Here is a 25,370-nt window from a genome sequence, read left to right as displayed (position 1 = left end):
GGTGCACTTAAATGTTTGGTACTGCCGTGATGCCGTTTGGTCCTGCCATGATGCGCCTGTACTTGGTTTGAACAGTCATTTTTGTGCTGAGAGACTCCTTTTAATAAGTTTATCAAGAATGCCTGTCACCTTTACCTCTTTGGGGTTAGTAGCTGAACTTACTATTAGCCCCAAAGAGAGTGGTCAGAGCTGCATTGAATGTGACAATAATCCCTTTGGTGCTACTGAATGGCACAGGGTTGTTATGTGAAAAGGTACAAACTAAATTGCAGACCCTTCATCTTAAAGAGGTTGTACAAGCTTGGGGATCAAGTCTGCAATCACTTTATGCAACTGCAGACTTGTGATTCCTCAGAACGCGCGTAGTGCACGCTGTCAGGATTATCCTGTGCAGGCACAAGGAGTGGGCGGTCATGTGACCACAAGTATGCGATCTGCATACTTCAGGCCAAATTCCAACTAGAGGAGTCCGGTCGCACTCACTTCACTTGTATTGAGCCAATCCGAGCATGTCTAGTTGACACGTGACCACATGTATGCAAATCCCATACTTGCTGTCACAAGTCCACCCACCCGCTCCTGGCAACCGACACTGGAGAATCCTGACAGCGCAGAGAACCCCTAACTTGGAAACCCCTTCAAACTAACACATCTAGAGCCCATATGATGGGAGCAGTAATAGTTTTTACTCTTGGCTAATTTTATTAAACACAATATGCTTTTTCAGACTATTGGTTAATTTATTATTATTAATATTTTACAATATAATTAAGGCATCCAGACAAAAAAATTGACAATAAAAACAATAGGACTGAGGTTTCCACTCCCAAGGGCTTGCAACCTAAATCTTGACTATTATTTATCAGTAGCTAGCGACTGCTTAATGAGTATTTCAGCTCAGCCAAGCCTAAATAATAAAGCTGAGCTGCAGTACCTGGTCCTGTAAATGCCTCACTTTGCCTGCACCGTTTTGTTCTCCAAGTCCATGCCAAAAGAAAATGCTAATAACTTGTTTATCTCTCATAAAAGTCATTAGAAAGCTAATGTTAGTTTTAAATTAAATGTAATCCCTAATTATCACCATAATGTAGAGAAATGAAGATCATGAGTCTTTTCACGAGGAAGATTTTGGTTATTACTTTCTATGTTCCCTATTTCATATTCTTTCCATTTATTGATAACCATATTATAATGGCATGAAGAAGCAATGTTATTCTATTGAATAACAGCATCTGCTAGGTGCTGGGGAACATTGATGCTCTGAATAAAATCCTACCTCTGAGGGCAGAGTAGAAGGGAGAAATCTTTTTTTATTGAATGGAACTTCTCTATTGCTTCATAATATTGAGAGGATGAGTGATAAGCCAATCTGAATTGTGTCATAATGTTACATACAGCATTTACTTCTTGAGTTCTGTGTAGCTCCAGAGGAGACAAAACTGTGCCGTAATCTATTTTTCTTGTTATGTATTATACAATATTTATAAAAATTGCGTGAATATTATCTGAGCAACCTTGGTTTGTATGACTATATATCACAATAATGGTAAGCAAAAGTAATATTTATCAAACTATCCCAATGATGTACTTAAATAAGCTCTTCTTTCATGGTCTATGTTGCTGTCTATGCTGTTTGCTTCTGAAATGAAAAGAGACTAGAATATAGTATGTGTGTTCAAGGGTGGACGAACCATTCAAGAAACAGAGCAGTGCCTTAAAGTCTATGGACAGGCATAGCCCCTTGATAATTTAGAACACTCATTAAAGTAACTTAAAAGAAGAAAAAAATAAAATGTATCTTGACTATAATGGCTAATAAAGGGCTCATTAATTTTTATGTCAAGTTCTCTGTCGGTAGGCGCCGGGGTATTCAACATTATTTATTCTTCATTCTTCAAATAAAAAATAGTCTGTTAGACTATATAATGTTCCTTAAAATGGAAAAGAAACTGAAAGGTGTTGATGATTACATTTTTATCAATACGAAGATATCTGCCCTAAACTAGACTAAACAATGGCCCCAGAAAATGCCAAAAGGATCTGTTTTCATGGAGTATTCACTAGGACGAGCTATATACAGATATACACAGTGGGTATACTTCGCATAATATGCCTGTTATGTCTCACCTGGTGAGGTGGATCCTCAAAGCCTTTGGTTTGAATGAGCCGTTGGAATGCAACACTGATAGATGACATGATGTGAATTCAGGCATTAGAGACTGGATAATAGCTGAAAGAATGGACGTTGTATTGGACCACATGGAAGATGGAGACTCAAAAAAGTGGCAAAGTTGAGCAATGCTGCAGAGATCAGAGAACAGCGGAGCTATGTATGTCAGGAGACTCATGTAGCAAAGCCCAGTGGTGGAGCAGAGCTGGTTATGTCAGAAAAGTCACTTGTGGGGATAAAGCAGAGCCCCGTGACATTGTAGATTTGGATTTGTCAGGAGACTCTCAAGTATTGATGTAGCCAAGCCCAATGGTCCAGCAGAGTTGGGTGCATCAGGAGGTACAGCAAATGTGTGATGGTGTAACAGAGCTCTGCAATGTAGCAGAGCTGAACTTGTCAATGAAACTAAGTCCAAAGGAGGGCTAGTAGTCATGAACATTACGACTACCTGAGCAGATCTAGAAGGCCTAGATACATGAATTCAAAGGTGTGCATTGGCTTACTATGGTAATCCAATGGATATAAGAGCAAAGGAAGCTGGGGAGGAAAATGAGGATACTGCCACTGGAGACGGGACAGGTGAGTAACAATGCTCCTTCAGAGACTGGCTAGATCAATGTAGCTTTATGTTTTTCCTGCTTTATTTATAGATTATTTTTATGAGTGAATAACTTTCCATAACAAAACAAAGGAGCCCTCGCAATTTTTCTGCAAAGGCTCACAACGATCTTAATTCAGCCCAGCCTCAGACCACAACATGGTCTTTGCTGTAGAAAGAGATAAACCCCGGGAACGACACGCAAAAAATATATCTATATAGCCAGAATAGAGTAGCGGAAATACCATAAGGTCACATTCACATGGCAGTATTTGTAAGCCAAAACCAGGAGTTGGTGTGAAATACAGAAGTGGTGACGTGCTTCTATTATACTTTTCCTCTGTTTGATCCACTCCTGGTTTTGGCTTACAGATACTGAGGTAAAATACTGACAAAATACTGAACGTGTGAAAGTGGGCCTAATGTGACTTTGGGAAGAACACCATTTTTTCATATTCATTTTTTGCAGTTTCTTTGGTGGCAAAAAATACTGGCCAGATGTTAGCAAGAAGTAAGTAGAGAATTATAATATTCATCACAAGCATCACAATTTTTTGTGGCATCTTTTTATTTTATTTGCACATTTTTGCAGTTTTTAGATATATGTAAATAAAATGCAGATATACGAGTATATATATATATATATATATATATATACATATATATATACTATATATATATATGTATATATATAACACAGCATGCTCCAGTTATGATAATTTTGGGAGCATGTTTGCTAAATTTACTGTTAGGCTATGGCTTTCAATATTTGGGCAGTATTAGTGTTGAGCCACCCCCGTAGTGTCCGAGTTCGGTTCGGTTCGTCGAACACCCGTATGTTCGCCGAACTTTTCGTCGAACACCTTCAAACACCATTAAAACCAATGGCAGGCAAACAAAAACACATAGAAACACATAGAAAACACCTTCAAAGGTGTCCAAAAGCTGACAAACTGCTCAGAAGACACAAAGAACACATGGAAAAGTGACAAGTACATATAGTCATGCGAAAAGAAAAGAGGTGGAGGAGTAAAAGGAGGGGGAGACACAGATATAGGCATGTCATGCCCTTCTAAAACTAAAAAAGTGCGAAGCCGACACGGCCAGTCCGTTCCTGCCCGTGCGACCTCCGTGTCGCCGGCTTTGTGCCAGAGCCGCAGTGGACCCTGACGGCCAGCCCCCCTCTCCCAATACTGGTGCCTGTCCGCTGGTGGGTCGAGCGAGCCCCCCTGTGGTGGAGGCAGGTCTAAGCTTTTTAATTTAAATTGTCTCTCTAATTTGAATGAATACACTTTAAATCTTTTTACAAGGATCTATTGGAGGGCAAGTCTCATGTCAGCAGCCGCGTAATTCCAGCTCCAGTAGCGTCCACTAAAGCTGCTGCAGTTAAAAAGCTTGTATAAGGATCAAGCTGGGCGGTCCACCGCAAGGCGTCCTACCGCCAGTCCCAGCCTCTATGCCTTGGGGTGCCTCCTGATGCTCTTCACTGAGTATCCCGGGGTCCCGAAGCATTTCCTTTGAAAAAATTAAGTGTCCAAACTACAGGTGGTGTAGCTTGCTTAACAGCTGGGATAATCCGCTGACTAGCAGACACTGCTGCTAGGCACAAAGTATTTCCTGGGCTAGATGCAGTTTAAAATTTGTAATTAGATACTCTCGTTGGATGCTGAGAAAGCATTCCATAAAGTCTCCTGGCACGCCATATATTATTCTCTTAAAAAGCTTGGGGTAGGGGTCTAGGGGACCCTTTTATAGCCAAAATCACGGCCCTGTATCGCAATGCGTCACCTAGGCTGAAGATAAATGGAACTGTAGCACGCCAAGGGCTCGGTTGCTACAGAGGTATTGCACCTCACCCAGAGGTGTGATATCTCACTCTCAGGTAAGGATGGAGTGTGGATCAGGACCCCGACACCTGCATGCATTACACCACATTGCCGTGGGGAAGGGCTTCCAATATGCCCCTGAGATGGGCACGACAGTCCCTGTCCCTGGTTGGAGTGGGGGGAGGGAACACCGAGGAAGCGGAACCCTGTAGTGCAGGAGCAGAGAGGAAGCAGTTCCTGGGTGCATTGAGAAGGGAGTATAAAAGGTGGGCACCATCTTAGTTCAGTGCAGAGAAGTCTGAGCATGAGCTCTGCTCCGGAGGAAGGCCTAGTAACAGAGGCCCAGGCCTGGAAGAGGGAGAAGGAAGGAAGAGGAGCAGAGAAGGCTCCAGGAACGAGGAACTAAGGGATCCCAGGGGTGCGGACGGGCGAGTCGCCACCGCACGCCCGAATCCACCTGCGTGGAGGGGTCAGGCCAAAGGGGGAGACCGGTCCCCGAAACTAGTGGAGGCGGGAAACGACCCTCAGCTAGAAACCGGAGGCTGTGATATTTTATGTGGCGCAGCCCCTCGCTACACCCGCTAGGAAGGCACCACATAGGGTCAGGGAAACTGGCGCCAAGTTTACCAAGAGGAGGCCCGAGGCAGCCGTACAGAAGCGTTGGTAAGAAAGGCCAGACAAAGGACACACAAAAGTGGTCCTGTGAAGCGCTCCAAAGTTATCTGGGAGTTGTCTGAGCCCCTCACCTGGTGAGCACAGTACGACGTGGGCAGCCGTTACCTGCAGAAGTGGTCTGGATAATAAGAACTGTGAGTAAAGGCCCTGAACTGCATCACTGACTCCGTGTCATTACTGCTGCTGCCCTGCACCATCACCCCCATCCTCCGCATACACTGCCCTGAGGCTATACTCCTCCCGTGGGGAGTTATACTATGCTCTGCTGCACCCACAACACCAGCCTCAGCGGTCTGCCCTGCAGCGGAGGTTCACTCTGACAGCAATCCACGAGTGGCGTAGTCGGACATTTAAACGTCAAAACCACATAAATAGTTTCGCCACTGGTTTGACCACCCTGAGCCACGGAACCGGGTCGCCGCCACGGAGACTACAACCCCCAGCATCCACCAAAAATGGTCCGGCCCAAGGCCCAGGGGGCGCGTCAGAACATTTTCATCACCTTTCATAATCACCAATGGGACAAGGCAGGGATGTCCTCTGTCCCCTCTCTTATACATCCTAGTGACGGAGCACCTGCTCTCATCAATTCGCCATAACCCCAATATTAGGTGGATTGAGGTGGGAGGCACCGAGTACAAGTGCTCTGCATTTGCTGATGATGTCCTAGTATGTATCACTCAATCACATATATACATCCCTGCTGTTATGGCTGAAATAGATCACTTTGTTACATGGTCAAATTTTAAAATCAATGCAGCGAAGTCTGAGGCCCTCGATGTCTCCCTCGCCAAATCCATACAGGATTCCATCCAGTCCAACTTTTCCTTTGCCTGGCCCTCACAGGGTATCAAATACTTAGGAATTCCTATTCATAGAGACCTCTCCCATCTATGTTATCTTAATTTTGGGCCCTTTATTGAACAACTCCATACAGACCATGGTTGGCAAGTTAGAACTGTAAGATTCACTACGTGAACCACTGGTGTTTTGTGGAAAAGCACATGTACACTGTGTTCCAAATTATTATGAAAAAAGTCTTTAGGAGTGATAAGGGAAGAATTTGCTTGTTTGTCAGTTAAACTCATTGATGGTGATGTGTGTCAGGGCTCTTTATATCACTGTAAGCAATTGCAGACACCTGTGCTAATTAGTTTGGCTGGTGTGTCCAATGAAAGGCAAGATTACTTAAGAAGGCTGTCCCACATTATTAAGCAGCCTACATTTTCTGCCAGAATGGGAAAAAAAAAGGATGTGTCGGCTGCTGAGAAGCAACAAATTTTGGAGTGTTTAGGTCAAGGCATGACTACAATCAACATTGCCAAGACACTTCATCCTGATCATCGCACAATCAAGAAGTATGTATCTGATTCACAGTACACACGTGTGCGTGCTGATAAGGTAAAATTGAGGACACTTTGATACAGGCAATTACGTCAGGTTAAAAGAGCAGTGGCAAAAAAGCCTTGTCATAGCAGCAGACAAGTTTTTGAAGCTGCTGGTGCCTCCAACGTCCCCCGAACAACAAGATGCAGAGTCCTTCAGAGGTTTGCAGCTGTGCGTAAGCCATCCTGTCGACCTCCTCTATCCACTGCACACAAGCAGAAGCGGCTCCAGTGGGCCAAACAATACATGAAGACTGACTTCAAAACTGTTTTGTTCACCGATGAGTGCCGTGCAACGCTTGATGGTCCAGATGGATGGAGTGGAGGATGGCTGGTTGATGGACACCCCACGCAAACACGGCTACAGCGCCAACAAGGAAGAGGTGGAGTAATGTTTTGGGCTGGAATCATGGGGAGAGAGATTGTCGGCCCCTTTAGGATTCCTGAAGGGGTAAAGATGAACTCCATAATGTATGTGGAGTTTCTCAAACAGCACTTCCTGCCATGGTTCAAGAAGAAGAACCGTGTATTCCACAGCAAGATCATTTTCATGCATGATAATGCACCATCTCATGCTGCACATAACACATCTGCATCTCTGGCCGATATGGGCATAAAAGGGGACAAACTTATGGTGTGACCCCCATGCTCCCCTGACCTCAACCCAATTCAAAACCTCTGGAGCATCATTAAAAGGAGTGTCTATGATGGCGGGAGGCAGTTCACGTCTAAGCAACAGCTCTGAGAGGGTATTCTGTCCTCATGCAAAACAATTGAAGCAGAAACCATCCAAAACCTGACAAATTCAATGGACAAGACAGTTCAGAAGCTCCTTTCGAACAAGGGGTCCTGTGTGCTAATGTAACATCACCTAGAATAAAGTTTTGAGTTGAAAACTGTTTGATTTCAGTTTCTAATAACCTGCTTATGCTTATAATTTCAAAAATGACCATTTTTTGCTCTTTATTAAAATGAAAAGTTTGATCGAAGAGAGTCGGGGATCTAAGAGTGTGGCAACCCAGTAGTCAGGATTGCTTCGAATTCTGACAATCTGAGGGTCATGTTGCAGGTAGTGCAGCAAGAAGGCACTCATGTGTCTTGCGCATCTAGGAGACCCAAAATTATTGTCCGGGCTAGATGCAGCTAAAAATTATTATTAATTTGAAAGCGGGTGGAGATTAGTATAAATGGCCTAATAGAATCAGTACTGCACACTGCTACAAAGCCCAAATTATTTTCCAGCCAAGATACAGATAAACATGATTAGTAATTTTAAATCTGGTGGAGCTTAGCATAGATGGCCTAACAGAATCAGTGCTGCACACTGCTACAAAGCCCAAATTATTTTCCAGCCAAGAAACAGATAAACATGATTAGTAATTTTAAAGCTTAATACGGTTGATGAGGTGATTTTAACAAATCATCAAGCTTTTACTTTCCCCAGGATGACACAGGGGTAGAAAAGTGGTTTCGGATCCATGATTTGTTCATCTTTATGAACGTGAGTCTGTCTACATTATCAGTGGAGAGCCGCGTGCACTTATCTGACAGCACACCACCAGCAGCGCTGAACACAAGTTCAGACAGAACGCTGGCTGCGGGGCATGACAAGATCTCCAAAGCGTAAGTGGCGAGCTCCGGCCATTTATCCAGATTGGAAGGCAAAAAAGAGCAAGGGCCTAGTGACACAGTCATGGCTTCAATGTTTACTTGGAGAAACTCCTGTACCATCGTCTCTAGGCGTTGACTATGTGTCAGACTTCTTGTCTCCTGTGGCCTTGCAAAGGATGGGCTAAAAAAGTGGTGAAATGATTCCACAAAATTGATGTTACCAGCAGATACTGTGTTTCTGTTATGGTGTGAGTGCTGAACACTCGACGGTCCAACGGTTGGCAAGTTGGAACTGTGAGATTCACTACGTGCACCACTGGTGTTTTGTGGAAAAGCACATGTAAGATTCTGCAACAGTCTCTGCTGATACTCCTGCATGCGTGCATCCCTTTCTATGGCAGGAATAATTTCTGCAAATTTACTTTTGTACCGGGGATCTAACAGTGTGGCAACCCAGTAGTCAGGATTATTTCTAATTCTCACAATTCGAGGGTCATGTTGCAGGTAGTGCAGCAAGAAGGCACTCATGTGTGTTGCGCATCCAGGAGCACCAAGTCCCTGTTGTGTTGGTGGCGAGGTAACAATCATGCTTCCTTCCTCTGTCCTCTCCCCCCAACCTCACACAACAGAAATGTGATCAAGGTCTCCCTCATCTGATGAGTCTTCCATCAGTTCGTCCTCCACTTCTTCCTGGGCACGTGCACCTTCCTCACTAGTTTGGCTACTACCATGTGCCCTGGTAAAACCATCACCCCCACCCTCACATGCCTGCCGCCTTGGTGCTGCCGACCGTCTGGACCTTGCAGATGTTAGCCCTTCCGCATACAACTCCTCCTCCTCTACTTCCTCCACCTCCTCTTGTGCCACCACCTGACTCCGAATTCTGTTTAACATGTGCTCCAGCATGTAAATCACCGGAATAGTCATGCTGATAATGGCATCGTCAGCACTAAATATCTTTGTCGCCATTTCAAAACTGTGCAGAAGGGAGCATAGGTCCCTTATCTAAGACCAGTCCTCCAGCGTAAATTGCCCCACCTCTGGATCTCGTTGGCCCAGGCTATACGTCAGAACGTATTGCACCAGGGCTTGTCGGTGCTGCCACAGTGGCTGCAACATGTGCAGAGTTGAATTCCACCGGGTAGGCACATTGCATTTTAGCCGGTGAACTGGCAGGCCCAACGACTTCTGTAGAGATGTAAGTCGCTGAGCTGCGGGATGAGAACGGCGGAAGTGAGCACACAGCGACCGTGCTCTCTGCAGAAGGCCATCTAGTCCGGGATAGTGGGCTAAAAATTGCTGGACAACCAGGTTCAACACGTGAGCCATACAAGGCACGTGTGTGACATTGCCCCCGCGAAGGGCCGCACCCCGGTTTGCAGCATTGTCGCACACGGCCTTCCCTGGTTTCAGGTCCAGTGGAGACAACCATTCATGAAACTGGTTCTCCAGAGCTGACCACAACTCCTCAGCTATGTGACTCACATTTCCCAGACATTTCAAAGTAAAAACCGCCTGATGACATTGAGCCCTGCTGCCAGCAAGTAAGGAGGTACGCAGGATCCCTTCTGCACAGTTAGAAAGCTTGTGGCATGACCAGACAGGCTTTGGGTGCAGGTGGAGGACCGAGAGGAGGTTGAGGAGGCAGAAGCAGTGGAGGAACTTTGAGATAAAGAGGATTGACGCACAACTCTTGGGCAACGGCAAGACTTGGACAGCAGCCCCTTGTCCTGCTGTCACCATAGTTACCCAGTGCCCAGTCAGCGACATGTAACGCCCCTGTCCATGCCTACTCGTTCAAGTGTCTGTGGTGAAATGCACCCTGTCACACACAGAGTTTCTCAAAGAAGCGGTGATGTTGTGTGCGACATGCTGGTGGAGCGCAGGCACACCGTTCTTTGAGAAGTAGTGCCGACTGGGCATCTGGTACTGTGGCACTGCGACGGACATAAGGTCTCGAAAATCCTCTGTGTCCACCAGGTGGAAAGGCAGCATTTCTGTAGCCAAGAGCTTGCAGATGCTGAAATTCAGCCTCTTAGCTTTCTCATGGCAAGGAGGAAATGGTCTTTTACTTGTCGACATCTGAGGGACCGAGGGCTGGCTGTTGTGCTTAGACGGGGTTGAGAAGGGTGTCCCTGGCAAACTGCCGGTCTGTGATGAAGATGCAGACGGACCTGTTAGGTTGCCTTGATTCAAAGGTGGTGCTATCGATCTCGGAAAGCGCTCAACACCAGCTGGTGTTACCACCTCCAAAGAAAATAATGACCTGCCAATCACTCTGGCAGTTGCGGGTAAAGAGGTGGCAGGTCTGCATCCCAAAACAGGTGTGACTGCTGTCCCCCCAGTCACAGAGGATGAAGAGGCCGCGGATGCACGAGATGTGGCAGACGGTGGTTGGCCCGGTCGGCTTGGCCGCATTGTAGCACAGTGAGCTACCCACTGCAACTTATGCTTCATATCCATTTGCCGGTTCATGCATGAAGTACTCAAACTATGTATTTTTTGCCCTCTACTTAGCTTTTGCTGACAAATGTTACAGATAACACGAGTTGGGTCTTCTTTATCGATCTGAAAAAATGCCCAGGCTATGCAAGGCTTAGCACCCATGCGACCTGAAGAGCCACCACGACTTGTGGTCAGAGGCAGTGTTGTGTTTGAGGATGCCGTTGTTGACGTGCTTCCAGTGCTACGTCTCTGTCCAGGAAGGCGCAACCTGACCTCGTCGTCACTAGCATCCTCCTCCACGTCCTCTGCTGACCTCATCTCTTGGCTGACTGTGGGTTGACAGTTAGTGGGATCTCCAACCTCATCATCATCACCCTGTGTGTTATCACACCCATCGTCCTCAGAGCCAACCTGTTCCTGCACTGACAAAAACTAAAGTTGTCGCTCCAATCAGGTATTTGAGTCTCATCATCGTCTTCCTCATTGTCTCCACCAACAGGAGTTACAGTTTGGGGATGAGGGTCTACATTATTGTCAGAACCTTCTGCGTCTGGTCCTGGATCCGACTCATAAAGATTCTGGGCATCAGTGCAGATCATTTCCTCGTCTGGATTCACAGAAGCTCTGAAGCCGACCTCTGATTCCCAGGCTATAGTATGAGTTAACAGCTCTGCAGACTCAACCATCTGTTTTACCCCATACTCAGACGGGCAGCTGGAGACTTGGGAGCTGTGAGGAAGCAAGTGCGATTGGGGTGACACCTCTGAGGACTGGAGTATTTGTGATGTTGAAGTTGAGGTGGAGGAGAGCCCACTTAAAGGAGCACTTGATATCCGTTGAAGCACCTGCTGTTTTTGTGCCTCATCTTGAATTTGTAGTGATTGGCGTAGCCGTAAGAAAGGGATCTTATCACATTGTCCGCTAAAAGAAGTAGACATTTTAGTTTGGCTGGAAGATGGTCTTTCTTCTGCAGATGTTACTGTTGCTTTAACACCTACCCCATGGACACAACCTTTTTTCCCCTTCCCAACACGCCTATTCCCCTTTCCACCAGCAGCAGGCCTTTTTCCACTCATTTTGGTGGTTAACTAATTCACAACTCTGGAGTTGTTTGCACAAAAAGACAATGGATGGGAACCGAGCAGAGCTGAGTGGCCAAACTGTGGTATTAGGCCAAAAGTATTGGCTGGGTTAGATGCAGATAAAAATTATATTGAATTTGCAACCTGATGGAGGTCAGTATAGATGGACTAATAGAACAAGCCCCACACACTGCTAGAAGCTGAAATATTTTTTCAGAGCTAGATGCAGAAAAGAATTATATTGAATTTGCAACCTGATGGAGGTCAGTATAGATGGACTAATAGAACAAGTCCCACACACTGCTACAAGCTGAAATATTTTTCAAAGCTACATGCAGAAAAAAATTCTATTGAATTTGCAACCTGATGGAGGTTACTATAGATCGACTAATAGAACAAGTCCCACACACTGCTTGAAGCCTAAATATTTTTTCAGAGCTAGATGCAGAAAAAAATTATATTGAATTTGCAACCTGATGGAGGTTAGTATAGATGGACTAATAGAACAAGTCACACACACTGCTAGAAGCCTAAATATTTTTTCAGAGCTAGATTCTGAAAAAAATTATATTGAATTTGCAACCTGATGGAGGTTAGTATAGATGGACTAATAGAACAAGTCACACACACTGCTAGAAGCCGAAATATTTTTTCAGAGCTAGATGCAGAAAAAAATTATATTGAATTTGCAAGCTGATGGAGGTCAGTATAGATGGACTAATAGAACAAGTCCCACACACTGCTACAAGCTGAAATATTTTTTCAGAGCTCGATGCAGAAAAAAATTATATTGAATTTGCAACCTGATGGAGGTTAGTATAGATGGACTAATAGAACAAGTCCCACACACTGCTAGAAGCCTAAATATTTTTTCACAGCTAGATGCAGAAAAAAATTATATTGAATTTGCAACCTGATGGAGGTTAGTATAGTTGGACTAATAGAACAAGTCCCACACACTGCTACAAATTAAAATATTTTTTCAGAGCTAGATACAGAAAAAAATTATATTGAATTTGCAACCTGATGGAGGTCAGTATAGATGGACTAATAGAACAAGTCCCACACACTGCTTGAAGCCTAAATATTTTTTCAGAGCTAGATGCAGAAAAAAATTATATTGAATTTGCAACCTGATGGAGGTCAGTATTGATGTACTAATAGAACAAGTCCCACACACTGCTACAAGCTGAAATATTTTTTCAGAGCTAGATGCAGAAAAAAATTATATTGAATTTGCAACCTGATGGAGGTTATTATAGATGGACTAATAGAACAAGTCCCACACACTGCTACAAGCCTAAATATTTTGCAGAGCTAGATGCAGAAAAAAATTATCTTGAATTTGCAACCTGATGGAGGTCAGTATAGATGGACTAATAGAACAAGTCCCACACACTGCTACATGCTGTAATATTTTTTCAGAGCTAGATGCAGAAAAAAATAATTTTGAATTTGCAACCTGATGGAGGTTTGTATAGATGGACTAATAGAACAAGTCCCACACACTGCTAGAAGCCTAAATATGTTTCAGAGCAAGATGCAGAAAAAAATTATATTGAATTTGCAACCTGATGGAGGTTAGTATAGATGGACTAATAGAACAAGTCCCACACACTGCTAGAAGCCTAAATATTTTTTCAGAGCTCGATGCAGACAAAAATTATATTGAATTTGCAACCTGGTGGAGGTTAGTATAGATGGACTAATAGAATGATGCTATGCCCAAAAAGTTTTACTTCACTAGGTGCAGTAAAAAAATGTGTATTCTATACACAGGTGGTGTAGCTTGCAACACAGATAGGCTACTCCACTGACTAACACACTCTGCAATAGGACAAAAAGAATTTGCTTTGCTAGATTTAGCCAGATGCTGTGAAAAAATCTTGGACAGCATTGTCACAGACCTACCTGGAAAAAAGTGATAGGAACTGATGTAATCGAGCCCTGAAAAGGACTGCAATTACAATTTGTCTTTACTCCCAACCTATCTATTTAAGAGCACAGACCTGCCTGATAAAAGTCATATGAAATTGAAATGATGTAACCTAGTCCTTAAAAGGACTGCAATCACAACTATTCCCTACTCCCAAGCTATCTGTAGATTTGTGCGAAAATTGGCTTGAAATTAACAAGGTATAGCGCACACAGCAACAGTGTTGCCATCCAACACGCAGCTCCAGCAGTGAGAAAATGGTGGCGACGGGGAAAATGGCTGGGTCTTATAGGGCAAGGACATGTGACATACACTGCCAATGACACATGCCCATGCTTGTGTGAAAAAAAGCAGTTCGCTCCATGTGTGCGCTGCTGACAGGCTGACAGACTGCACCTCCCCACTGTAAATGCGGTAAAGAGAAAAAAAAATGGAGATCTTCATTATTCATGCAGAGATCCATCCCCTGCCCCTCCCCCCGCCCCGCTGTACACTCAAACTGCGTATTAACATTAATTTTCAGCATTACTGAGAAAAAATCCAGTTATGATTTTGGTGCACGAACAGTTATCGAACATAACCTCGAACAGCCGAATTTTTTTCAAATCGTTCGTGTTCGCCGAACGGCTCGAACACCGCCCAAAACAGCTCGAATTTGAGATTGGCGAACAGTTTGAGTCGAACACCGCTCATCTCTAGTCAGTATTAGGTCAGTATTTTTCCTCAGTATTTGTAAGCCAAAACCAGGTGAGGAACAATCAGAGAAAGGGCATAATAGAAACAAGTCACCAATTCCGCATTTATCACCCACTCCTGGTTTTGGCTTACAAATACTGAGGAAAAATACTGACCAAATACTGATAGTGGGTCAATAGCCTTAGACTATAATATTGCCTTAATAAAAAACAAACATAAAAAAAGGTTAAATAATAATGTGGCTGAAAAAAATCCCCATAAAATACACATACGACATGAAAACTTTAGCTGTAGTAACTAATAAGCCAACATTAAGTTTTATTCAATAAGGCCCTGGGTAATGTGTTTAATGTTGTGCATACCCTCATCAATCACTGGTCATCCCCCACTTCCACTAATTTTGAGTCTGGCTATGAAGTCTTATGCTACCCAAATAGTGCACAATGTTTATTCTCCTGCATAGTTGCAGAATAGATTTGTATTACTTACACTCAGGGAGTTGGTGCTTTTATATATTTTAATAGAAATAACAAATGTGTTCACTTTCTTTGACAAATTAATCACATTGAAATTATTTTGCATTTTATTGCTGAATTATTACTTTGTAACCTGACTAATTAGAATAAAGTTGAGCTGGGTGCAGTGAAACTATTTATGAACCGCGTGGAGTCATGAATCAGGTATAATATTTGCTAATTTTTCAACAAAAATGTCACCCATAAACATCATATACTGGATATAATTAAAATATGGAAATCATGTCAGCATCAAAGAAAACTTTACAAAATACATCAAGGTCAGACTTATAACTCATGTATCTGACGCGCCCCCAGGGCCGTGGGGTACTCGGCAGCCGGGCCGCTTGTTGATGCCGGTGGGGGATATCATGGTGGCTGGCCCGGTCCGTGACCCAGGGAGGTAAGTGCAAAAAGGGGGATACTTTTATATGGGGATTTTTGGAAAGTTCGTGACGCCACCTGAGGATTGCGGCCAAGGGGAGCCGCCGCTGCAGAGCAGTCCTCTGGAGCTTGTGTTATGGCAGCAGGGGTGGTGTGGCTCCCCACAGGTAGAACTCGCTCCAGGGCAGTGTAAAGTAGATGGTGATGGTGCTGGGCATTGTGGAGCAGCGATGGAATGATGGCGCAGATTAAAGAATGGATGGAGGCAGTGCGGTGCAGTCATCCGAGTTTTTACTCACAGTTCTTTAGTTCCTCAGGGTGCACTGTCAGTTTACAGCCTCCCGCGTCGCGCTGCGTTCACCAGGCATGGGTTCAGCTCTTCCTCAGGTGATTTAGGAATGCCTGACAGAACCCCACTTTCTCATGTTCCTAGCTAGACCGACTTCGCGCTGGGTCCTTCTCCCGCCTGCCCTGCGCTGCCCACTCTGAATCCTGTTCGGGTGCTCTGAAGTCCCTCCAGTACGTTGGAGTTCACAGACCTGCTTGACCCTCACGGGGATTAGAATGCGGCTTACGATCCCTCTGTCTTCTGACAGATTTGGGGCGTACGGGTGCCGTCCTGCACGCACCGTACCCCCTAGGATCCTTCTGAACAAAACGGAGCCTGCTCCCTGCTCCCCTCCTGGGCCTCTTCACTAGGTCCTGGTTGTGGAGCAGAGCTCCTAATGAGACTCTGCTCCCGGACTGTTCTTCTGAACTGTCCTGAGCTGTTCTTCTGAACTGCTCTCACTGTCTAATCTACCACCCTTAGATAGCTTCCCTATATATACTCCTACCAAAGTGCTCCCTCTAACTACTTCCTCCACCCACACCCACTACTGGTTCCCCCTACCTCTGGGTTTCCCCCACTCCAGCCAGGGACAGGGCTCAGCAGAAAACACATTGCATCTTGCCCTTCCAGCCGGCCTGGAGCAGTGTAGTGTTGGATGCAGGTGTTTGGGATTCCAGGCAGCACTCCCTCCTTACCTGAGAGAAGGGAGACACCACACCTCTGGTTGAGGTGCAGTACCTCTGAGGCGACTGAACCCTCAGCAGCGCCACACTCCCCCCTAGTAAAACACAGCACGTCTGCGGGCTGGAACAAAGCAAAACAGGGATATATTGACATGCAAAAAAATTTTAAGAATGCATTCGCATATAAGATTACAAATCCTTCTTCCCTTTATGGGAGGCAAATCACTTTAACGATGCTGGTTATATCTATCAAACATTATAAATGTACTTTTTTAATAACATTTTCCATAACGGTTCTTGTAACAGGTTACAGTTCATGCTGTAACCGGGTGTAACAGTAGCAGCATGAAGGACCCGTCCGCAAACCCTCAATGTAGGCTCTGGGTGTGGCTGCAGGGCATAGGTGATCCTGGTGCAGGACCATGTCTTCTGCCATGCCAAACGGGTTTTTATTCTGAGGTCATATAAAACCAATATGGTGCACCTTAAGAGGTGCTAAACTATTTACAACATCAAATTCTGGCTGTTCACAGTCCCCAGCCTGGAGTCTGTATACCCTAATGGGTAATTATGCACACATTAAGTCAACTGCCCCTTTCCAGGCAACTTATGTACAGTTCAGTTCCATCTAATGCGCTCAGTAGTGGTGCTCCCTCCAGGGAGACTCTTGTCCACTATAGGCTGGCCAAGCCAGGTCATCAGCTCTAGGTGGCGGGGGTTTGCTCTCCTCCACCACCCTGTGGACATACGACAGGGCCATGGGTATCAACGAGGTCACGACCCCTGCTGGTGGAGCGGCCGCTCCGGCCTGAGCAGCGCCGGGTGCAGGTTGGGCATCAGGAACATTAACTGGTGCTCCGGCGGCTTGCTGGTCGTCGGCCATGGTTGCGCCCCCCTAGTGAACCAGAGCCTTCCTTCTTTACTTTCTTATCAGGTAGGCCGCAGCTCCGCGGGTGGCGGTCTACTTCCAGGACCTTGCATCGCTCGCTACTGAACCCTCAGGGGCGCCACATATCTGATACAATAATGTGCACGGAGCCTTTCGAGCCAAAAAGTGAAACAGGACGATTTTATTTATCCAGATCAGATAGGTGAATAAAGTCTATCTGAATCACTTATTTTCATTGAAGTGCTGCTTCCTTTGTATTTTTTTCTATATTTGAAGGTTTTTGGCTGGTCACTGATATTTTTCCATATATCTCTGTATATCTATAGACATACACTGCTCAAACTTCTGTGAAATCAAACTGTCCACTTAGGAAGCAACACTGATTGACTATCAATTTCACATGCTGTTGTGCAAATGGAATAGATAATAGATGGAAATTATTGTAAATTATCAAGACCCACTCAATAAAGAAGTGGTTCTGCAGGTGGGGACCAAAGACCACATCTCAGTACAAATGCTTTCTGGCTGATGTTTTGGTCACTTTTGAATGTTGGTTGTGCTTTCACATTTGTGGTAGCATGAGACGGACTCTACAACCCACAGAAGTTGCTCAGGTAGTGCAGCTCATCTAGGATGGCACATCAATGCGAGCTGCGGCAAGAACGTTTGCTTTGTCTGTCAGGGTAGTGTCCAGAGGCTGAGGCGCTACCAGGAGACAGGCTAGTACACCAGGAGATGTGGAGGGGGCCATAGGAGGGCAACAACCCAGCAGCAGGACTTCTACCTCCGCCTTTGTGCAAGAAGGAACAGGAGGAGTACTGCCAGAGCCCTGCAAAATGACCTCCAGCAGGCCACAAATGTGCATGTGTCTGCACAAACGGTTAGAGACCAACTCCATGAGGGTGGTATGAGGGCCCGACGTCCACAGATTGGGGTTGTGCTCACAGCCCAACACCGTGCAGGACACTTGGCATTTGCCACAGAACACCAGGATTGGCAAAGTCGCCACTGGCGCCCTGTACTCTTCACAGATGAAAGCAGGTTCACACTGAGCACATGTGACAGACATGACAGAATCTGTATCGAAGTCGATCGCAGCATTGCGGTGGCAAGGGAGGAGGTGATCTTTATACGCACCGCTCCTGCCGGCGTCCTGCGATGTCTGTGGCGGTTTCCGGATGTTGTCATGACGACCCGATGTTGTCATGACAACATCCAGGACACCAGGAAGCAGGACGTTACTTTGGTCATATGCAGTGCGCGACCAAAGTAATGTCTCACCTGAAAGGCTGCATGACAAAGAGAGCTGCTGTTCTCTATGCCATGCAGCCGATTAGGCTGCAAAAAGTGAAAGTCCCATAGTGGGACAATGTGTAAAAGTAAAAAATAAAAGTAGAAAAGTAAAAATAAAAATAAAAAAAAAATTGTAAAAATATAAAAAAAAAATGAAAAAATAATCCCCCACTGGCGCCCTGTACTCTTCACAGATGAAAGCAGGTTCACACTGAGCACATGTGACAGACATGACAGAATCTGTATCGAAGTCGATCGCAGCATTGCGGTGGCAAGGGAGGAGGTGATCTTTATACTAACCTCTCCTGCCGGCGTCCAGCGATGTCTGCGGCGGTTTCCGGATGTTGTCATGACGACCCGATGTTGTCATGACAACATCCAGGACACCAGGAAGCAGGACGTTACTTTGGTCATATGCAGTGCGCGACCAAAGTAATGTCTCACCTGAAAGGCTGCATGACAAAGGGAGCTGCTGCTCTCTATGCCATGCAGCCGATTAGGCTGCAAAAAGTGAAAGTCCCATAGTGGGACAATGTGTAAAAGTAAAAAATAAAAGTAGAAAAGTAAAAATAAAAATAAAAAAAAAATTGTAAAAATATTAAAAAAAATGAAAAAATAATCCCCCCCAAAAAAATATATATTAAACCCATAATATTTATTTATTATGAAAAAAAAAATAAACCAATAAAAGTACACATATTTGGTATCGCCGCGTCCTGAACGGCCTTACCTATAAAACTGTCCCACTAGTTAACCCCTTTAGTGAACACGGTAAAAAAAAAAATAAAACACAAAGCAAAAAACAATGCTTTATCATCATACTGCCAAACAAAAAATGGAATAACACGTGATCAAAAAGACGAATGAAAATAAAAATGGTACCACTGAAAACGTCATCTAGTCCCACAAAAAACAAGCTGCCACACAGCTCCATCATCCGAAAAATAAAAAAGTTATAGCTCTCAGATTAAAGCGATACAAAATTTTTTTTTTATAGAAAATCGTTTTTATTGTGTAAAAGCGCCAAAACATAAAAAAAATATATAAATGCGGTACCGCAGTAAACGTACTGACCTGAAGAATAATGCTGCATTATCAATTTTACCACATGCGGAACGGCATAAAAAAAAAACAATTCCTGAATTGTTGGTGTTTGTTTATTCTGCCTCCCAAAAATCAGAATAGAAAGCGATCAAAAAATGTCACATGCCTGAAAATGGTACCAATAAAAACGTCAACGTGTCCCTAAAAAAACAAGCTGTCAAATGACTCTGTCAGCCAAAATATGGAAAAATTATAGCTCTCAAAATATGGTGATGCAAAATCTAGTCTTTGCATAAAAAAGCGTCTTTTAGTGTGTGACAGCTGTCAATTATAAAAACCCGATATGAATCTGGTATCACTGTAGTCGCACCGACCCGAAGAATAAAGTCGTCTAATCACTTATACCAGATGAGGAACGGTGTAAAAAACTAAACTCTAGGGTTAGAGTTGAGCTAGGGTTAGGGTTAGGGTTGGGCTATGGTTAGGGTTGGGGTTAGGGTTGGGCTAGGGTTAGGGTTGGGGTTAGGGGTGGGGTAGGGTTAGGGTTGGGGCTAGGGTTAGGGTTGGGGGTTGGGCAAGGGCTAGGGTTGGGGTTAGGGTTGTATCAGAGTTGGGGTTGGGGTTGGGATTTTTTCAAAAGTAAAGAAAAAAGAAAATGATGACAATATGGTGACCAGTGTTGAGCACAAGTGCTCGCTACTTGAGTTTGCATCATGTGCTCGGGTATGCACTGAGTATCGCGTGTGTTCAAGTGACGAGCCTCTGCCCCATATGCTTTGAGGCCCAAAAAAACATTGGCTGCCATGCACTAGCGATCCCCGCATGTGTTTTTTGGGTGTCTAACAACCGTGAAACATGGGGGTCGGGGACTCGAGCATGTCACTCGAGCACCCACGATACTTGGTGCATACCAGAGTACCCGATGCAAACTCAAGTAGCGAGCACTTGCGCTCAAGACTAAAGACAACTTATTCAATATGATGACCTAATGTTATCAAATTCTGTTGTACCTTTGGGTTCAAAATGTACACTATACCACTTGTTAAAATCCTTGAGGGGTCTAGTTTCCAAAATGGAGTCAATTGTGGGGGGTTTCCACTATTTCAGCACATCAGTGGCTCCCGAAATGCGACATGGCGTCGCTCTTGATTCCAGCCAATTTTGCGTTCAAAAAGTCACACAGTGCTCCTTCACTTCTGAACCATGACGGGCGCCCAAAAAGTGTATTTTCCCCACATATGGGGTATTGGCGTACTCAGGAGAAATTGCACAACAGTTTTTAGGTTCCATTTTCCCTCTTACCCTTGTGAAACTAAAAAATTTGGGGAAATAAGATCATTTTTGTGGAAAAAGATAGATTTTTTTATTATCACTGCTTCATGCTCTAAACCTCTGTGAAGCACCTGGGGATTAAGGGTGCTCACCACACATCTAGAAAAGTTCCCTCAGGGGTCTAGTTTCCAAAGTGGTGTCACTTGTGGGTATTTTCCATTGTTTAGGCACATCAGCGGCACATCCGCTAATTATTCAAGCAAATTTGACATTCAAAAAGTCAAATGGTTCTCCTTCCCTTCCGAACCCTGCCATCCAAGCAGTGGTTTTCCCCCATATATGGGGTATTGGCTTACTCAGAGATTGCACAACAAGTTGCATGGTGCAATTTCTCCTGTGACCCTTATGAAAATGCAAAACTAGGGGCTGAAAAACATTTTTGTGGGAAAAATGTGAAAGTTTCATTTTCACAGCTCCATGTTATAAACCTCTGTGAAGCACCTGAGGGTTCAAGATGCTCAGCATACATCTAGGTAAGTTCCTTGAGGGGTGTAGTTTCCAAAATGGTGTCACTTGTGGGGGGTTTCCACTGTTTAGGCACATCAGGGGCTCTCCAAACACAACATGGCGTCCGCTAATTATTCAAGCAAATTTTACATTCAAAAAGTCAAATGGCGCTCCTTCCCTTCCGAACCCTGTCGTATGCCCAAGCGCTGGTTTTCCCCCACATATGGGGTATCAGCTTACTCAGGAGAGATTGTTCAACAAGTTGCATGGTGCAATTTCTTCTGTTACCCTTATGAAAATGCATAATTGTGGTCTGAAAACATTTTTGTGGTAAAAATGTGAAAATTTTATTTTCACTGCTGCATGTTATAAACTTCTGTGAAGTACCTGGGAGTTCAATGTGCTCACCATACATCTAGATAAGTTTCCTGAGGGGTCTAGTTTCCAAAATGGTGTCACTTGTGGGGGGTTTCCACTGTTTAGGCACATCAGGGGCTCTCCAAACACAACATGGCGTCCGCTAATTATTCAAGCAAATTTTACATTCAAAAAGTCAAATGGCGCTCCTTCCCTTCTGAGCCCTGCCGTGCACCCAAACAGTGTTTTTTCCCCACATATGGAGTATCTGCGTGCTCAGGGGAAATTGCACAACAAACATTGGGGTCCATTTTTTCCTGTTACCCCTGCAAAAATAGAAAAAATGGGGTCTAAAGTAACATTTTTGTGAAAAAAGTTAAATGTTCATTTTTTTCTTCCCCATTCCAAAAATTCCTGTGAAGCACATAAAGGGTTAATAAACTTCTTGAATGTGGTTTTGAGCACCTTGAGGGGTTCAAGTTTTTAGAATGGCGTCACTTTTGGGTATTTTCTGTCATAAAGGCCCCTCAAAGTTACTTCAAATGTGATGTGGTCCCTAAAAAAATGGTTTTGTACATTTTGTTGGAAAAACGAGAAATCGCTGATCATCTTTTAACCCTTATAGCGCACTAATAAAAAAAAAATTTGTTCCAAAATTGTGCTGATGTAAAGTAGACATGTGGGTAATGTTATTTTTAACTATTTTGTGTAACATATCTCTCTGATTTAACGGAAGAAAAATTCAAAGTTTGAAAATTGTGAAATTTTCAACATTTTCACCAAATTTCCAATTTTTCCACAAATAAACGCAAGTGATATCGAAGAAATTTTACCACTATCATGAAGTACAATATGTCACAAAAAAAAAGTCTCAGAATCAGTGGGATCCGTTGAAGCGTTTCAGAATAATTACCTCATAAAGTGACAGTGGTCAGAATTGTAAAAATTGGCCTGGTCATTAACGTGCAAACCACCCTGGGGGGTAAAGGGGTTAAAAAACAGGTTCCATTTTTTTAGCATCTATTTTTTTAAGTGAAGTTTAAAAGACACAAAATGGGATACAAAGGCTTTCGATACGTATATGTAGTAAGTATAACAGATGCATCTGTGATAAGTTGACATTATTATTAACACTGTTAAATGAATGATAGATTTCCTTTCACACTGCAGCTCCTTGCTTTCAGGATGCCCACATGGCAGACATAGAGCAGGTGTTAATTGCTGTTCAAGTTAATGGCAGTTAACACCATAGTGGATCCAGAAGTTTGCAAAAGAGCTTTGCATATCCTTACTGGCAATATATTCTCCATCATCTGTGTATGTGTTGCTAGAAGTATTCAACTATGTCTATACATAATTATTCATATCAACTTGTTTAGTCAAAATAAACAAACGCCTGTGTCATTTAAGTCTGTAAATACTTCCTTCAGCATTACACACTTCTAGCCAAAGTGTTAGCCAGCATATGGAACGGCTATGGGATTTCCAAAGAAAATCTTTTCCAATTGCAGGTTAAATTGTTAGTAATTATTTCATGTCCGTTTAAATTAAACCATCTGTTCCTTTATGCATTTTAGTGCCTCAATTCCCCTCTTTAATAAAGATATGTTGTAACCCCTTTAACCTTTGTATTGCCTCTTGGGCTTGTAACATACATTAATATGATATTAAAGCGGTACCACAGGTAGTCAGACATCACATTCTCACTTTAAAAATGTTACTGTATTTCTAATATTAATAAAGACATTTCTAAACTGTGGTTTGCTAGAATATCACTTAAAGAAGTCGTCCAGGCAAAAGGTGTTCATTAGCTGGGGTTTGTATTCTATAAAAATAACAAAATAAATCCTACTCATCTGTCACCCTCCTGGAGCCAGTGCAAGCTCCCCCACAACTCCACCACAACCAGCCACTGCACTGCTACTTGTGATAGGGTGCAACAGTCAGGTGACTTGAGCCTATCACAAGCCAATACGGTAAAGTGGCTTGTTGAATGGTGAAATTATCAGTGCCTGGATTCAAGAATGAGTATGATTAATTTTGTTATTTTTACAGAATCAAAACCTTAGTTAAGGAACACCTTTAGCCAGTAAAACTAGAAAAACCTTGTAAATGGAATCTATTATCTGAAAATGACCTATTGTTTAAATCAGTTTCTTGTGTTAAATGTATTTTTAGTAAACTTTTGTCAATTATTCATTTTCATATCACAATCTGTAATAATAATTAAAAATTTAAAAATCTTGCAATTTTCACACTACTACTCTAGAGTCATACATGCTGTTGTTTCAGCTAATGATAATGAGCAAAGGTAATTGTGAAGGGAGATGAAGGAGAGTCAGCTGTGACATCACTTATGGTCAATGGTGGAAACCTGTGTTATCAGCTGTATGATGAGGTGTTAACTGTGCTACCTCTGATGATAATTAGTTATCCTGCCTCTGATGATAATGAGCCTACTAAAAACTCTCACTGAAAAAAACATAGCCCCAGTGAATGGAGTAAAAATTGCAAGATTTCTGATTTTATTTTATTTTTTTTTATAATTAATGATAAAGAAAAAATCATTACCAAAATTAAAACATATATAATACAAAAACTTGATTTAAAACAATAGGTCATTTTATGATCTGTGCTCAGATATTACACATGTACTGTGCGCAAGAACAAAAAAGCACCTAAATTACATTTGTAAATGAATAAGACAGACAAATATATATATTGGACTAATGGCCAGTGACTCAGCTATTGTAGTCTTATAAAGCACATGATGGTATGATGGCACACTTACGCCTTTTGGTTGTATGGAGTTATAAGGACACCCCTAGATTTCTTCAAAATCGATACTGTATCTTCATATGTTCCCAAAATCAATCTCAAGTTTTATTTATTGTATATTACACAGAAATTTGACATCAAATGAAAAAAAAATTGAATGCTGTATTGTCTGCCATATTATAGTATTACTAGTAGTGATGAGCGACCACTAAGATGCTCGGGTGCTCGTTGCTTGGGTCGAGCAAATTCGAATACTCAGGTACGCTTCCCGAGCAACAAGTCCAATGTAAGTCTATGGGAAACTCGAGCATTTTAAAGGCGGCTCCCCCCTAAAAATTGCCCAAATCGATGGGAACAGTGCTCAAATGACATGGGAACAGCATGGGCAAGACCCCTGGAAGCATATCTGACTCACAGGTCACTGCTGTCAACAACGTTGTCAGAGGTATTACGCCACTTTTACGGACTCACATTAAAACATACAAAAACAAAATGGATCTTCCTGGGAAATATATCAAGGAACATCCTTTCCAGGGTAATGACTTGTATATAAGGCAAAATAAATAACCAAAACCAAAAATACTCCTCCACACCTTGGACTATGTTCACACGTAGCGTTTTTGATGCGTTTTTGCACTTTTGCATTGTTTTCAACCAAGACAAATGCATTCACTGGGAAATGTCATTTTAACATTTTACAACCTTATCTGGCCATGTGGAGTGTAACACATCATCAGACACATGCATACAGTGCTGAAAAGACATTGGAACAGCATGGGGAAGACCTCTGGAAGCATTTCTGACTCCCAGGTCACTGCCTTAAAGTGTGCCCATCATTAGTGATCCTTGGCGCATGCGAAGATTCCTCCCGCCTTGCATCTGTCGTTGCAGAC

General features: G+C 43.4%; 1 protein-coding gene across 1 annotated transcript in view; it reads left to right on the top strand.

The window, feature by feature from the left end:
- The window catches only part of CNTNAP2 (contactin associated protein 2), a 3,253,420-nt gene that overhangs the window by 1,343,720 nt on the left and 1,884,330 nt on the right, over positions 1-25,370 (top strand). The window lies entirely within an intron of this gene.

Source organism: Phyllobates terribilis, unplaced genomic scaffold, assembly GCF_046119375.1.
Source record: "Phyllobates terribilis strain yellow unplaced genomic scaffold, ASM4611937v1 Scaffold_4__5_contigs__length_816908805, whole genome shotgun sequence".
Lineage (NCBI taxonomy): Eukaryota > Metazoa > Chordata > Amphibia > Anura > Dendrobatidae > Phyllobates > Phyllobates terribilis.
Note: the sequence above shows the minus strand (reverse complement) of the source record. Positions and strands in the feature narration are given on the sequence as shown.